The sequence below is a fragment of the Procambarus clarkii genome, chromosome 44 (assembly GCF_040958095.1).
Source record: "Procambarus clarkii isolate CNS0578487 chromosome 44, FALCON_Pclarkii_2.0, whole genome shotgun sequence".
In the NCBI taxonomy this organism is placed as follows: Eukaryota; Metazoa; Arthropoda; class Malacostraca; order Decapoda; family Cambaridae; genus Procambarus; species Procambarus clarkii.
Genome location: NC_091193.1, coordinates 13943465 through 13958423, shown reverse-complemented (window position 1 = coordinate 13958423; position 14959 = coordinate 13943465). Strand labels below are relative to the sequence as shown.

At 45.2% G+C, this 14959-nt stretch overlaps 1 protein-coding gene across 1 annotated transcript in view; it reads right to left on the bottom strand.

Annotated features, from left to right (window-relative positions):
- LOC123745279 (DBH-like monooxygenase protein 1) overlaps nucleotides 1-14959 on the bottom strand; it is a 246945-nt gene that overhangs the window by 90933 nt on the left and 141053 nt on the right. Inside the window, exon 3 of the mRNA XM_069300656.1 lies at nucleotides 11375-11412. The gene's annotated coding sequence lies outside the window, so the exon portion shown is untranslated. The remainder of the gene's footprint in view (nucleotides 1-11374; nucleotides 11413-14959) is intronic.

Here is a 14959-nt window from a genome sequence, read left to right as displayed (position 1 = left end):
GAAACTCACACAAGCTGCCAACAATTCAACCTATTTCCTTATTTCTGTGACCGACAGTATCACTGAGGCTTTCCAATTTCGAACCTTCCCTGTCTGTCCAGCTGACAGTCTTTAATGTCTGTCTATCTGTTCTAGCTATCTGCCAGCCCGTTTGCCTGTTTAAACGTTCTTAATAATATGCAAAACACAACGTTCTCAGAGTTCTGTAAGTATACAGTCAATGTGACATTCGAATCTGCAGCCTGTCCTTGTCATTGACACCCGTTTGCCTGTTCATTTCCGAGATTTGACACCTGTCTGTCTACAAGCATGTAACCTCAAGCAGTAGTTGTTTATTTGTATACCTGTCCGTGTCGAAATGTCTGCGTGTCTGTCAGTCTGTTTTGCTGACTGACTCTCATTTTATGCAGGCTAATAATATTACTAAGCGAATAAAAAAAAATCGTAAAAATGGATCCAAGAACGATTAGGTCGGATGATCCGACTTTCAACGAACACAACAAAATTACACCAGAGTCGTTTTCCCTCACATGATGAGCCCAGTCCGGCCCCTGTCCCCTAGTCCCAGCCCCTAGAACACCCCTCCCCTTTCCCCCCAGTTCCTATCATAAGCTCCCAGTTCCTAGACCCTCCCAGTCCCTAGCAGCAGCTCCCAAGACCCTAAACCTAGCTCCAGCCACCAAGTCCAGTCCCTTGATTTAGTTCCATACCCCTAGACCTAGCCCCTAATGGGCTCACTCAGCCCCTAAGCTCAGGTTAGCCCCCCTCTCCCCACACTCAGCTATAAACAGGACTGAGCTTCACCTAATACCATGCGCCATTTTTTCAGTGAGGGCGAGTTAGGAGTGTATTCAATAGGACCACTCTCACGTTTCATCTGTGTGACTGCTGCCTTTTTTTTTTTTTTTTTTTTTTTGGTATAAAATGTTCACTTGTACGCAGAAACCGAGCACAAACATTTTAAAGAAATTGTACTTTTTTACCTTCACAACAGTTCAGAGAACATCTGAAAAACGATTTTGTCATCAGTTTTTTTGTTTGTTAAAGGACGGTGAATTCTTTGTTTTGAAAGCCACTCCCAGCGTTAACGTTGTGTACTAAATTTAAAAAGAAAGGGAGCCATGAGGAGGATTCGAACCCCTCACACCTTACCTTGTGTCTATCTTTGTGTAGCTTCCGCGGGGATCAACGGCCTCGCGCGGCCCGGTCTCCGACCAGGCCTCCTATTGATTTTCTCCTCGATACACCACGTTAAAGGGATTTCTTTGTGCAAGTCTTGATGTCTTAAGGTTCAACGTGCAAATTACCGTCAGCGACATGGACAGACGCGCTCCAAGGGCGCTGGAGCACGATGAGTGATGATGATGATGATGATGATGATGATGATGATGATGATGATGATGATGGGGAATGAGGGGGGTGGGGAGGCCTTCGAGAAGGCTGGACCCTAATATGCTACGGGAAATTACTTTTAACTGGAGTGACTGCTGTCAAAGCAGGAATTGCTCACCTCAACAGTGTCTCTCTCTCTCTCACACACACACACGCGCGCACGCACACACACACACACACACACACACACACACACACACACACACACACACACACACACACACACACACACACACACACACACACACACATACATACCGAGCTGAGAGGTATGTGCTACGAGGAGGGTAGCTGCACTAATGCAGATGTACCTCCTGTATTAATAAAAAAAAATCGAAGAGAAACTATGGGAATTGAACCTCAAATCGCTAGAAGACAGAAGAGTTAGGGGGGGGACATGATCACCACATACAAGATTCTCAAAGGAATTGATTGGGTAGATAAAAACAGGTTATTTAACACAAGGGGCACACACACCAGGGGACATAGGTGGAAATTAAGTGCCCAAATGAGCCCCAAAGATATTAGAACTAATTTTTTTAGTGTCAGAGTGGTTGACAAATGGAAGGGAAGGGAACTATCAGGAGAAAGCGCCAAGCCACTACGACTAATAAAAAAAAATATATATATATATATATATATATATATATATATATATATATATATATATATATATATATATATATATATATATATATATAAATGATCATCATTTAGCACATGGAAGGGATCAGGATAAGGATTTGGGATAGGGAGGAGGGGAAGGAATGGTGCCCATCATTGCCATTGGACGGTCGGGTATTGAACGCCGACTTGCATGAAGCGAGGGCCGGCGTTCTCCCATCACCACCATCATCATCATCATCATCATCATCATCACACTCATCGTGCTCCAGCGCCCTTGGAGCGCGTCTGTCCATGTCGCTGACGGTAATTTGCACGTTGAACCCTAAGACATCAAGACGTGCACAAAGAAATCCCTTTAACGTGGTGTATCGATGAAAAAATAATCAATAGGAGGCCTGGTCGGAGACCTATTCGGCCAGTACAAATAAGTGAGCAGACAGTCAGTAATTTCTTACGGGCTCACCATAGCCCGTGCTACATGGACACTAAGTCCTGAGTAGCTAAATCTTTAACAACAACAACAGTCAGTAATGGACAGAGACTGTTCTTACAGCTAGCAGACTCGACGACAGGGTCCGGGGGGAAGGGACAGAAACTATACGGCCAGCCAGCTAGCTAATAGAACCCGGAGCCAGAAACCGTTTAGCGAACACCCCCGGTCATTGCAAGCAAGTGAAAACACACATATTGCAAAGCAGTGCCGCGAAAGTTGTCACCAAGCTGGATACCTAATCAACAGCGGGTGTGTGTGTCTACCGAGTTGCATAATCTTGCCAATGACGATCAATAACAATCTGCCTGGTCCGTTCATGAGCCGTACGTGGAGCGATCCGGATGATGGTGAAGGATGGTCACTCAGTCTGAGGTTTATTGCGGGTTAGTGTCCTGAAATACCTCAAGTTTGTTTACCTTTGCTTTTACTACTGTTAACTTGGGGGAACTGGCGTGGGCTGCCGCTATGCTGCCGTGCCTCCGTACTGCCGTGCCTCCGTACTGCCGTGCATCCGTGCCTCTGTAACTCCTTACTCTCGTTCCTCCGTGCCTCCATACTGCCGTGCCTTCGTGGCTCTGTACCTTTTTGTCTCGGTGTCTTTGGTTTCCTTACCTCATAATGTGATATATAATTGCCCTGAGTGTCTACTTGCTGTCCCTAAGCTGTCACTTGGCCACAATCGTGCCGTCTACCTGCAGGACAGGTAGTCGTCTCCTAGCATCTTGGCTAATCTAGGCACACTGTTACTCCCCGTCTTAATTATACGAGTCGATCATATTCGTACTTCCATCGCTTAGTGATCCTTTGGCGCGATACCCATTCTCTTAATGTGCTACTCCGTAAAAAATACAACCTTTCAACCTAGCCAGACACGTATGAACCCAAGCAAACCAATTGCTATTGAGTCCGATGCATGGAAAACGGATGTATTTGTGAGTTGTTACTTAATTGTTAAGGTGCAATGCAACGTTGATTAAGTTAAACGTAAAAGTGTTACCTGGTAGTTAAGAGGAATGGTTCATATCACATTATATACAGACACCTTGTAGTTTACCTGTGGTTAGTTTCGAGAGTTATTTTTTCTACTCCACAAGCCTGGGCCGAAGCCTGGCTTGTATTATTTCAGTTGCTGTTCAGCTTCATTCTTCAATCTTTATCAATGTATAATAATCAAGCCTTTGGACAAAATATATATTTTTTGTCCAGACGTCAGATATGACCAAGTCTTCCCCCCAGGTGGGGCTCCATTTTCTGTGGTCGTGGGGTCCCTGTTGGCCCAACACCACCACAAGAGTTTCATATATTATTAGCAATGTGTCAACGACAAGCGGTGGGGCATCATAATGTTTCGTTCACCGGAATGAGGTATGTTTCGATCTTTTGTTTAGGGGTTTGTATACCCTATTGGGTTAGGATAGGTCATTGTTGTTTTAGGTTTAGCTACTCAGAACGAAATGTCCATGTAGCACGGGCTATGGTGAGCCCGTAATGGAATTAGGTTATTTGTGATAATCTTGATACTCTGATATTTGGGTCAGAGTTTTAAATGGAGGTGGGGTTTCCTCCTTTTTCCCTGTTTCTTTTTTTGCTTCTGTTTTAGTCGTCTTAGGATAGGTCGATGGGTGGCTTTTCTACTTCCACCTTAGCTGCCCCTCACCTACCATTATTTCCCCTCACCCATCTCCCCCTTCTCTTTACCTACCGTCGTAACCCCCATAACCCACTACCTCTTCCCTAACACACACCTCACCCATTGCCTCCCCCCTCCCCCAAGAATCTCTAGCCCCGCTCAACCCCCATTACGGGTTATGTATGCCCGTACCACCTCTTGGGTGGCTTAATAGTCATCAATCAACCAACCAACCAAACTCCCACTACTTCACTTTTTCACCCACATTCCCATTACAACCACAACCATCACCACCACAGCCACCACCACCACAGCCACAACAACCACAACCTCCACTCACCAGTCTACCCTCCCCCACCTCCCCCCCCCCCCTTCCCATTCACGAAGTTTACTTTTACTCGCACGTTCCCTGGGCCAAGACAGTGCTATCCGTCACCTAATTGGAAGAGAGCATTTATAATTACCCTGGCGGTGTCACGTAGCAATTCTGAACCGGTGTACTCTGCCCTCCCCCCCCCTCCCCCCTCCCCCCCTCCGGGAGCAGGGGAGGGGGAAGAGGTGGGGGCGAAAACTGGGGTAGTAGGTTAGGGGAGCGGGGGACATTGAAACTGGGAGAGGTGGTGGGGGATGGCGATGGATGTTATGGTGATAATGGCAGGGGTAATAGTGGTTGTGGTACTGCCTTGCGATGGTTTCGGGGCTCAACGTCCCCGCGGCCCGGTCCTCGACCAGGCCTCCTGGTTGCTGGACTGATCAACCAGGCTGTTGGTCGCATCTGCTCGCAGAATGACGAATCACAGTCTGGTTGATCAGGTATCCTTTGGACGTGTTTATCGAGTTCTCTCTTGGACATTGTGAGGGGGTCGGCCAGTTATGTGTCGTGGTAGCGTATTAAACAGTCTCGGGGCTCTGATGTTGATAAGAGTTCTCTCTCAGAGTACCTGTTACACCTCTGCTTTTCAACGGGAGTATTCTGCACATCCTGCCATGCCTTCTGGTCTCATGTGAAGTATTTCTGTGTACAGGTTTGGGACCAGACAGGATTTCGAAAAAAATAGACTTCAATAATGGAGTTCTGCAGAGATGTAAAAGATTCTGACAGCCGCTGGGTAAAGTATTCGATACCAACTATCCAATACTACTGCCTCAGGCTTCTAGATGGCACTAGAAACTAACGAGCTTAACCGGTTTGACAGTTACTACTGGAAGGAAACACTTCGTAAGCTTCAACAAGGCGACATCTAACTCCAATAGGTGTCCTCCAGGGGCCAATTTTAGGACCTATTCTCATTCCCACTGTACATAACTGCAGTCCACCACTGCATCACCGAGCCAATTTAGAGCAGAATTATAGGCTTTATTCGTAACAACATACACGAATTGAAAAATTTAGAGAAGACTTATACAGGTGTATAACAGTGTAAATTGAACTCCAGTGATTGGCTTTTTGGGATCAGTTTGCAGGAAAAATATGTTTTGCATTTCAAGTGACTCCAGCTGTGAGTGCCAAGAGCGCCGCGAGACTCAAGATTGTTGCAAGCACCGTTGATCTTGCACACGGTGTGAGCACCACCTGTCCTCTCGCCTAATACGTCGAGGTTTTTACGGATTCGAACAATCGGTCAAAACATGTGACCTTATTTAAAATGAAAGCACAGTAATATTGACGGTTTCTGACGCCGCGGCCTCAACAGAGGAGAAGGAATGCTTGGGTTCGTACGCAGTTAATGCTAGGCCTCTATCGAAGCTATCCCCCCCCCCCACACAACTCCATAGACATGACAGAGACATCTAAAATACTTAGTGGAATTGACAGAGTGGAGTGCCCAACCCCCACCAACCCCCCACCCCAGGCTCGAATTACTGAGGCTTCCCAGGATGCAACCCTATAGCAAACTGACTAACCCCTGGGTACCTATTAACTGTTAGGTGGAGAGGGACATGAGGTGATAGGAAACGCACCCAACATCATTTCAGTGCCGCCCGGAATTCGAACCCGGAATACTCAATTGAGAGTCGAGAACGAGCCCAACTGTACCACCGGGACACTGTTAGGTACAAATTCTAGCTATATATTCTCTGTTCTATTTCTTCAGTCTCCCCGGCCCTATGGTCCATAACTCGCAGCTTAGAACCAGCAATAACAGTATGATCGCTTCCATAACACACAAGTTTATTCACAATTTATAGTCATTTTTGTCTATATCCATTTGGATATAACAGACAATTATTAAAAAAAAACAAAAAAGAATTGCGAGGTTTTATCGCAATTGGCAAAAACAAACAAACTCCGCTCTGCAGATGCACTGACATACAAAAATACACAATAGAAATCAAGGAACGGAAAGAATCTAGAGTTAATCCGGATTTGGCGCTGCTGTTGTCATCGATCCGTCCCATGTCAAGACTTCTCACGAACGGCTGCCACTGCGAAAGGCATAAATATACAAACGTGACAGCTTTGCGCTGATTCTGTTTTATTCCAGAAATTGTATATTAACTCTAATAGCCTGAGCAGCCGTGCTGTATGGAGCTGTAATTACCTTTGTGTACACGCACGCGATTGTGTGTTTTTGTATTGGGCCTATAGGCTCATTAATTTCTGAAGGGGTATATTTTTTACCACTACAATAGCAAGTATACTTTTGTGTATACCTGCTCTAGTGTATATATGCCAAAAATATGCGGTTTCATATCTCGGTGAACATATCTTGTGTTGTAGGGGACTCGGTAGATTTGATATCAGTATACATCCTTCAATGGAAACACTGTGTGTGTGTGTGTGTGTGTGTGTGTGTGTGTGTGTGTGTGTGTGTGTGTGTGTGTGTGTGTGTGTGTGTGTGTGTGTGTGTGTGTGTGTGTGTGCGCGCGCGCGCCTCCGCCACTTCACTTCCAAATGCATTCCATTTGTTAACTACTCTAACACTGAAAAAGTTCTTTCTAATATCTCTGTGGCTCATTTGAGTACTCAGTTTCCACCTGTGTCCCCTCGTGACTGTGCCCTCTGCGTTATACTGCCTTTATCTACGGGTCCATAACATGATAACACAAATGAACAAATCCACAAGGGCCGTGACGAGGGTTCGAACCTACGTCCGGGAGGTTCCAGACGCTCCTTAATTAATCAACTGTGACACTCCCAGGTAGCACAGTCGATTAAGCCACTCCCAGGTGGTATACTGTCAAAGGTATATATATATATATATAGTATACGTATAGTATAGTATACGCTGGTATACTGTCACAGGAAATCACGCTATTGTGATATCTGTGTGTAAGATAACACAAAATTTGACAAAAACCCCAACATTGTTCCTCTTCGCTACTCTGCACTCGACAGTATCTCTCGGGCAGTGTTGTCGAACCCTATCTGTCAAGCACTGTTGCCGGAAGCACGAGGGAGCTCGGTTGGGAAATACGCAACTTCAATCTCATTTAGAAAGTTAAAATGTCACCATCAACAGAGCACGCAATCAAGCTCTGAGTAAACTCCAAACAAACTCGTGAAGGATTGACGGACAATTTTCCTAATACCAATAATATACATATATATATATATATATATATATATATATATATATATATATATATATATATATATATATATATATATATATATATATATATATATCCTTCACTCCGAATGGGATATGTCCGTCCCATACCCCAGATCATTCACCCTGAAAAGTTAGATGAAGCTACTAGCCCATAAGCGCCTCCAACTTCATCCAGACAGACAGACATTCTCTCTTTGCTGTGTAGGGATTCTCATCTTAATTAAAATAGAGAGGACCCAACTTTTCCCATTGGATGTTTCTGGTCAAAGTTTAATTTATTGGACTTTTCTGGCTGGTGGTAAGTAGCGGTTGCCCCCCCCACAACGCCCCCACAACCCCCCCACAACCCCCCACAACCCCCCCCCCCCTCCCTCCCTCCACCCACCCACGGGCTTTATTGACCCGTCGCTCTTTATTTCTCCCAAATTTTGGGAGAATGCAATAAAGTTGGAAGTAAAAAAAAATAGTGTACAATTATGTTTAGGACATATATAATTAACAAGAAACTAAAGACAACATAAACAGCTGGAGCTCCACCCCCTCCCTTCCCCCTCTAAACAAACACATAAGGATGGGTGCAGAAGTTTTCAGAGACTTGTCCCAGAGTTGCGAGGAAAGAGGAATGAAGAGAGACTGAAGGATCTAAACCTGTAGACGCTAGAGCAGGGAGCAGGGAGAGGTGGGGGGGGGGACATGATACAGACGTATAAAATACCTAGGAGATTACTGGGTGAAAAAAGAGGAAATGCTTACAATGGATACCAATAAAACAAGGGTGGGGGGTTATACACACAGAAATCACAATAGCGTGATATATCAAATGAACAAAATACCCAGTCTAAGGCGCGTCTGGGATAATACTGGACGTAGATTCGAGCCCTCATCACGGCCCTTGTGGATTTGTTCAAGAGGGGGGGGGGGAGAGTATGGATGGAAGCTTGATTCAGATGTGTCATAGAGAAATTAGAAAGTTTTTCTTTTAGCACAAGGAAAGTAAATGGAATGACTTAAAGTAACAAGTTGTCGAAGTAAACTCAATTCACAACTTTAAAAGCTAGTATGACAGGGAAATAAAGCAGGAGTCATTGTATTAGACAACCTGCGGTTAGAAAAGCGGGGACCAGGAGTTAGATCTCGCTCTTTGTAAATATATAGATCTTGAAATAGAACATTCTCTGTAACTGTTGTTTGTTGTTATAGATTCAGCTACTCGGAATAAGTTCCAAGTAGCACGGGCTATGGTGAGCCCGTAACTTACCTGGCACAGGAGCGGGGCCTCTGTAACTAGTTGACATTGTAATTATAAGATGTGAAGGACATGTGTAACTGCTGAGGTAATTATCACCGTCAAGGTCTGATAAAGACCTTTTGTGCCCTCTGTAATCCTTTTTGCGCTACCGCTCACAGGATGAGTATAAACTAGTCGCCTCCGGCAGCAACAATCAATCTCGAGCGTGCAGTCACCACTAGGTGAGTCCCCCCTACACACACGCAACGTTAAATCCACAAAATGTGTTTTACTACAAACAAAAACAGCTAATAACCCCCCTCGCGGAGGATCAAATGCGATGGTGCAAATTGTGTGCGGCGTGCGTGCGTGCATGTGTGTGTGTGTGTGTGAGTGTGTACTCACCTATTTGTGATTGCGGGGGTTGAGCTTCTGCTCTTTGGTCTCGCCTCTCAACTGTCAATCAACTGGTGTAGAGATTCCTGAGCCTACTGGGCTCTATCATATCTATATTTAATACTACACTACACACTTCATTGTGTGTGTGTGTGTGTAATTACCTAAGTGTAGTTACAGGATGAGAGCTACGCTCGTGGTGTCCCGTCTTCTATAAGTGTTCCGTCGTGCGTGCGTGTGTGTGTGTGTGTGTGTGTGTGTGTGTGTGTGTGTGTGTGTGGCAGCCAGCGGGCTCCTGTGATTCAGGTGGGCGACCTCGAGGCCCTGACCTTGACGCGGTAATCAGGACACGCCGCCATAGACAAACACAACAGGCAACAACAGGGGCTTCAATAGGGAGCAACGGAGCTCAACAGGAAGCTCATGGGGATAGAGCTACAAAATGAATATATACAAAAAGCAGGAAGAACTGGAAGGGGGGAAAAAAGCATATGACAACAGATCGAAACAGGAGACTCAGAGCAACTCCCAGCATCCAGTCTCGTCTTCACCTGCTCAAGATAACATCTCCCTCTTCTTGCATCATCTGCTTCGACTTATTTCCTTCACCACCATCCCTCAACCCTCCCCTTTCCTCCCTCCCCAGTCAGTTCCAGCTCCATCCACCCCCCCCCCTCAACCCCACCTCCATCCGTCAACCCCACCAGATCCCGGCTGCTACCCATCTTTTCCAGTACCTTAGCGAGGCAGTCCAGAGAGGGAACGCCTACTGCATTTTTGGGCTCTTGCACAGCATCCGAAGCATATCTACCTCTATCTCAAGCATATCTACAACTTCTGACAATATATTGTGCACTTTTTGTGGCAAATCTTACATAGTAAAGCTACCTTACCTTGAGGTTACCTTACCTTACCTTGAGGTTACTTTTCCTTACCTTGCTGCATATAAAATGTCACTAGGGGTTGTAGGAGAAGATAATATACAGGTTTACACGTGGAATCCTAACAAGGCTTACCCTGTTGCCGAATGTTCTCTTCTCCGAAGCTAAGAGTCCCTTAGCAAGGCTGTCGACCACAGTTGGCAATATTCCAGAACTTTAAATGGAACTAAATTCGCGGTAATGCTGACATTTCTTAGACTATTGAGGGTATAACTCGACAGATTAGCTGGCTTGCCAAGGTTTGTACGCTTCAAGTTTGGCCAAAACCACTTCAGATTTGAAGCATGCCAGATCGTGAGATCGATTGATGATTGATAAAAGATTAGGCCACCCGAGAGGTGGCACGGGCATGACCAACCCGTAACGTGAGATTGGGCTGTACTAAGCTAATACAGCCATAGGTCGTACCTCCATCCGACTTCCCCGGGTGCAGTACACTCACTTCTCCGAAGCAAAGTGTCCCCACAAAATCACAACTTTACGTGGTACCCCCTTAAATTATATAGAAAAGATATATGTAAAGTGATAAAATTAATACAAATATCTTGGGATAAACACATGAATAAATAAGGTCTTTAATAAGTGCATATTCGGGTAGTAATAACAGAGAGAGCAAGTAATTAACTCGCAGCTCATTACCTCTGCCAGTAAACGGGGGCGGGCATAGTCATTAAGTAATTATCGTATTTCCTAGATACTCCTGTGTTTTTGTTGGGGCCTCACAGTATCATGTGAAATGGCAGAGAAAGCAAAGGGTTTCAATATTTTTTGATCAGCGTTCACTTGGTGAGAACAGGTTGATAACTGGACGCTATATTTTGATATGTCTGACAGGTTATTGATGAATAGGAAACCATAAACTAGAAACGATATATACAGAGAGAGAGAGAAAGAGAGAGAGAGAGAGAGAGAGAGAGAGAGAGAGAGAGAGAGAGAGAGAGAGAGAGAGAGAGAGAGAGAGAGAGAGAGAGAGAGAGAGAGAGAGAGAGAGAGAGAGAGAGAGAGTCAGGAATCTCAGGGGGAGAGTCAGGGGGGGCAGGAATCTAGCTCTCGCTCTCACTCTTAACTCAACACAACATAATGCCACAAGGCCACCACCAACTAACTCACCTCAGCATCTGAAGGTAGGAAGGAGTCGTTGCGGTGATCTGAAAAACAAACAACAATTGATTAGCGCAAAAAGTAATCAGTGTTAAAGAATTTTCTTATAATTTTTTTTTTTTACATTATGTTTGCCTAACACCAGTGTAACACTACTCGGATCATTACATAGAACCCATTGCCAATCAGCTTTCTCGGTTATCGGGGCGATATCCGCAAGTTACCATTGAGATTTTCCTGTGAATCAAAACACTTTAAACAATTATTGCAAGACTGAGCCCCACGTAGTTGGATTAGTTTACTACAGCAAATTGGTTTCACTCTTTCTAATTTCTCTAGATGCTTAAGGTGGTCAAGGACTATACTGACGCCACTAAAATAATGAGTGTCTCCTTGTCTGACTCTTAGAAGTAGTTTAGCGAGCTGGCAATATTCTCAAGGTGGTGCTTGGTAGAGTATATTTTTTCCACTTTATTGATGGGTGTCTACCCACCGTCGCTGCCGCATTACAGAGTGTGTAATATATGCGGGCTTGCGGGCCTTTCATACCCGGTTATTACAAGTCAAGAAGCCTGCCTATTAAGCCTGGTGTGGGGAGAGGGGGAGAACTCTCAGAACCCACTTTTGGGTATACTGCAGGTATACAGTAGGAACCTGTTGTAGCTTTAAAATACATTATCGGTCTATCGAGAGACAGAGAGAGACAGAGAGAGAGAGATAAAATAAAAGTAGATTTTGTTACATTAAAACAAATGTCCGAACAGTGCTGCAACATTCAATAAACTGGGCTTCAGTTCTGATGCATGCTCACTTCCTTTGTACTAAACACAAAAACATTGTTTCAAATTACATTTGCAATATCAAATTTTTGTTGTACGGAGATTATGTTTGCACTACGTGTTAATAAAGGTAATTTCGAATAATATAACATAAATAATCAGTAAGACGACAAAGGAAACGGGAAAATTGACGAAGGTTCGGTCTGCCTCCCGTACTGGACCATTATCAAGGTCCGTCCTGTACAATAATAATGATTCAGGGCAGACCTGAACACCCCCCCCCCCCCAATGAGGGAGGGAGGAGCCCCATGAGGGAGGGAGGAGCCCCATGAGGGAGGGAGGAGCCCCCATGAGGGAAGGAGGAGCCCCATGAGGGAGGGAGGAGCCCCCATGAGGGAGGGAGGAGCCCCATGAGGGAAGGAGGAGCCCCCATGAGGGAAGCAGGAGCCCCATGAGGGAGGGAGGAGCCCCCATGAGGGAGGGAGGAGCCCCATGAGGGAGGGAGGAGCCCCCATGAGGGAAGCAGGAGCCCCATGAGGGAGGGAGGAGCCCCCATGAGGGAAGCAGGAGCCCCATGAGGGAGGGAGGAGCCCCCATGAAGTCTATGGAACGAAAGTAATGCTCAGAGCACCAAATTAGAGCACATAAAGCTCGAGGTTTTATGTGCTTCTTCATAGTTTTTTGTTTAACCCATCCTCATGTTTTGATAGTACTTTTTATAAAGCTATGTGGTTGATCGTAGTATGTTTTATGGTAGACATAAAACTACCTAGTTTTAAAACTACCTAAAAGTGTCTAGTAAGTATGTCTAGTATGTAGTAATGGTGCCCCAGTAAGCCCACTTGTTGTACTTTATTTAATATAGTCAGCAAAAATAAAGTCAAAACCTATACTTAAATATTCCTAGTTCTAGTAGAGCACATATATGTGTGCTATATTTGGCCTCGGCGTGTATTAGGTCTAGGATGGTTAGGTAAGGTTAGGTTAGGTTAGGTTAGGTTAGGTTAGGTTAGGTTAGGTTAGGTTAGGTTAGGTTAGGTTAGGTAAGGTTTGAATAGGAACATAAATATGCAAACTTTTCCTGTTTGTCCAGATTCAATAACATAAAAGTTTACTTTCTGGTGGTCTATCACGACATACCTGTACTTTCGTCCACATCGTTACTATAAGTACTTTCGTTTTAGTACGGGTTGTTTTTTCTGCTCTGAGTACATGGTCTACTACTTTATTAAATTGTTATCTTCCGTTTATGGGTTTCTACAGGTGGGTGTTTGTTGTGTTTCTACAGGTGGGTGTTTGTTGTGTTTCCACAAGTGGGTGATACATTGCTGTGTTTCTGCAGGTAGGTGGTACATTGCTGTGTTTCCACAGGTGGGTGATACATTGCTGTGTTTCCACAGGTGGGTGATACATTGCTGTGTTTCTGCAGGTGGGGGGAACATAGCTGTGTTTCTACAAGTGGGTGGTACATTGCTGTGTTTCCACAGGTGGGTGATACATTGCTGTGTTTCTGCAGGTGGGTGGAACATAGCTGTGTTTCTACAAGTGGGTGGTACATTGCTGTGTTTCCACAGGTGGGTGATACATTGTTGTGAAACACAGACACAATTTTACCTTTAGGACATTAAGGCTTGACACTTAGGGTTGGCACCTCTGGATACTCAGTACCACATACAGAATTCGAATTGGAATGAAGGAATTACGAAGGATATAAGAGTCTACATCCTTCAGAGCAGGTGGCATGGTGTTCCTGTCCTCGAACCGGACATTGCTTTATTAGGCTCCGCCCCTCTGTATCCTGTGGCTGGCTGGCTGTATTCTCCTGGAGGCTGGCTACATCCTGTGGGAGGCTGGCTGTATTCTGTGGGAAACTGGCTGCATACTGAGGGAGGCTGACTCTATCCTGTGATACGCTGGCTGATGCCCATCCTCCTATTTTATTCTCTATCCTTTCACCTCTTTGACACTTTCCATCCCCCTATTCACACCATCTTCACTTCCTCCAGCTTCCCCCCCCCATCCTTCTTGAGCCATCCTCCTATTTCTTCTCTTCCCTAGTTCCCTTTTACCTCCTCTTCCATTTTTTTTTCAAATAGCCTCCAGTAAACCTATTATCCTCCCTACCATTGGCTCTCTCTCTCTCTCTCTCTCTCTCTCTCTCTCTCTCTCTCTCTCTCTCTCTCTCTCTCTCTCTCTCTCTCTCTCTCTCTCTCTCTCTCTCTCTCTCTCTCTCCCCCCCCCCTCTCTCTCTCTCTCTCTCTCTCTCTCTCTCTCTCTCTCTCTCTCTCTCTCTCTCTCTCTCTCTCTCTCTCTCTCTCTCTCTCTCTCTCTCTCTCTCTCCCCCTCCCTCTCATCCCCTCATTCTTCCACGATTCACCCCCCGTCTCTCCCCCCCTTAATAAAACGTTTTAATACCCAGCTTCGTCATTACAAGAGCTATTACGAAACGTTTCCATTATCCTCCCACTGCATGAAAACTTAAACAACAATTGCTTTAATTTCACGTTATTGTTATCACCGGCGATATCTCACGGTCAGGGGGGAGGAAAAGATCCTCTAAAGCAGCGTTTCTTCAGATTAATATTACGCCAGGAATTAACAAGATCATTCTGCCTTACTGGTTTAAGGGGGCGGCAGGGGGGGGGGGATGTGCGTTATTGTGTGTGGTATTAATGGGACGGGAGCAGGGATAGGTGAGTGTGCTTTCATGGTGCGTGTATTGTTGTATTCGAAAGGTCAGTCTGCTTTCATGGTGCGTGTATTGTTGTATTCGCTTTCATGGTGCGTGTATTGTTGTATTCGCTTTCATGGTGCG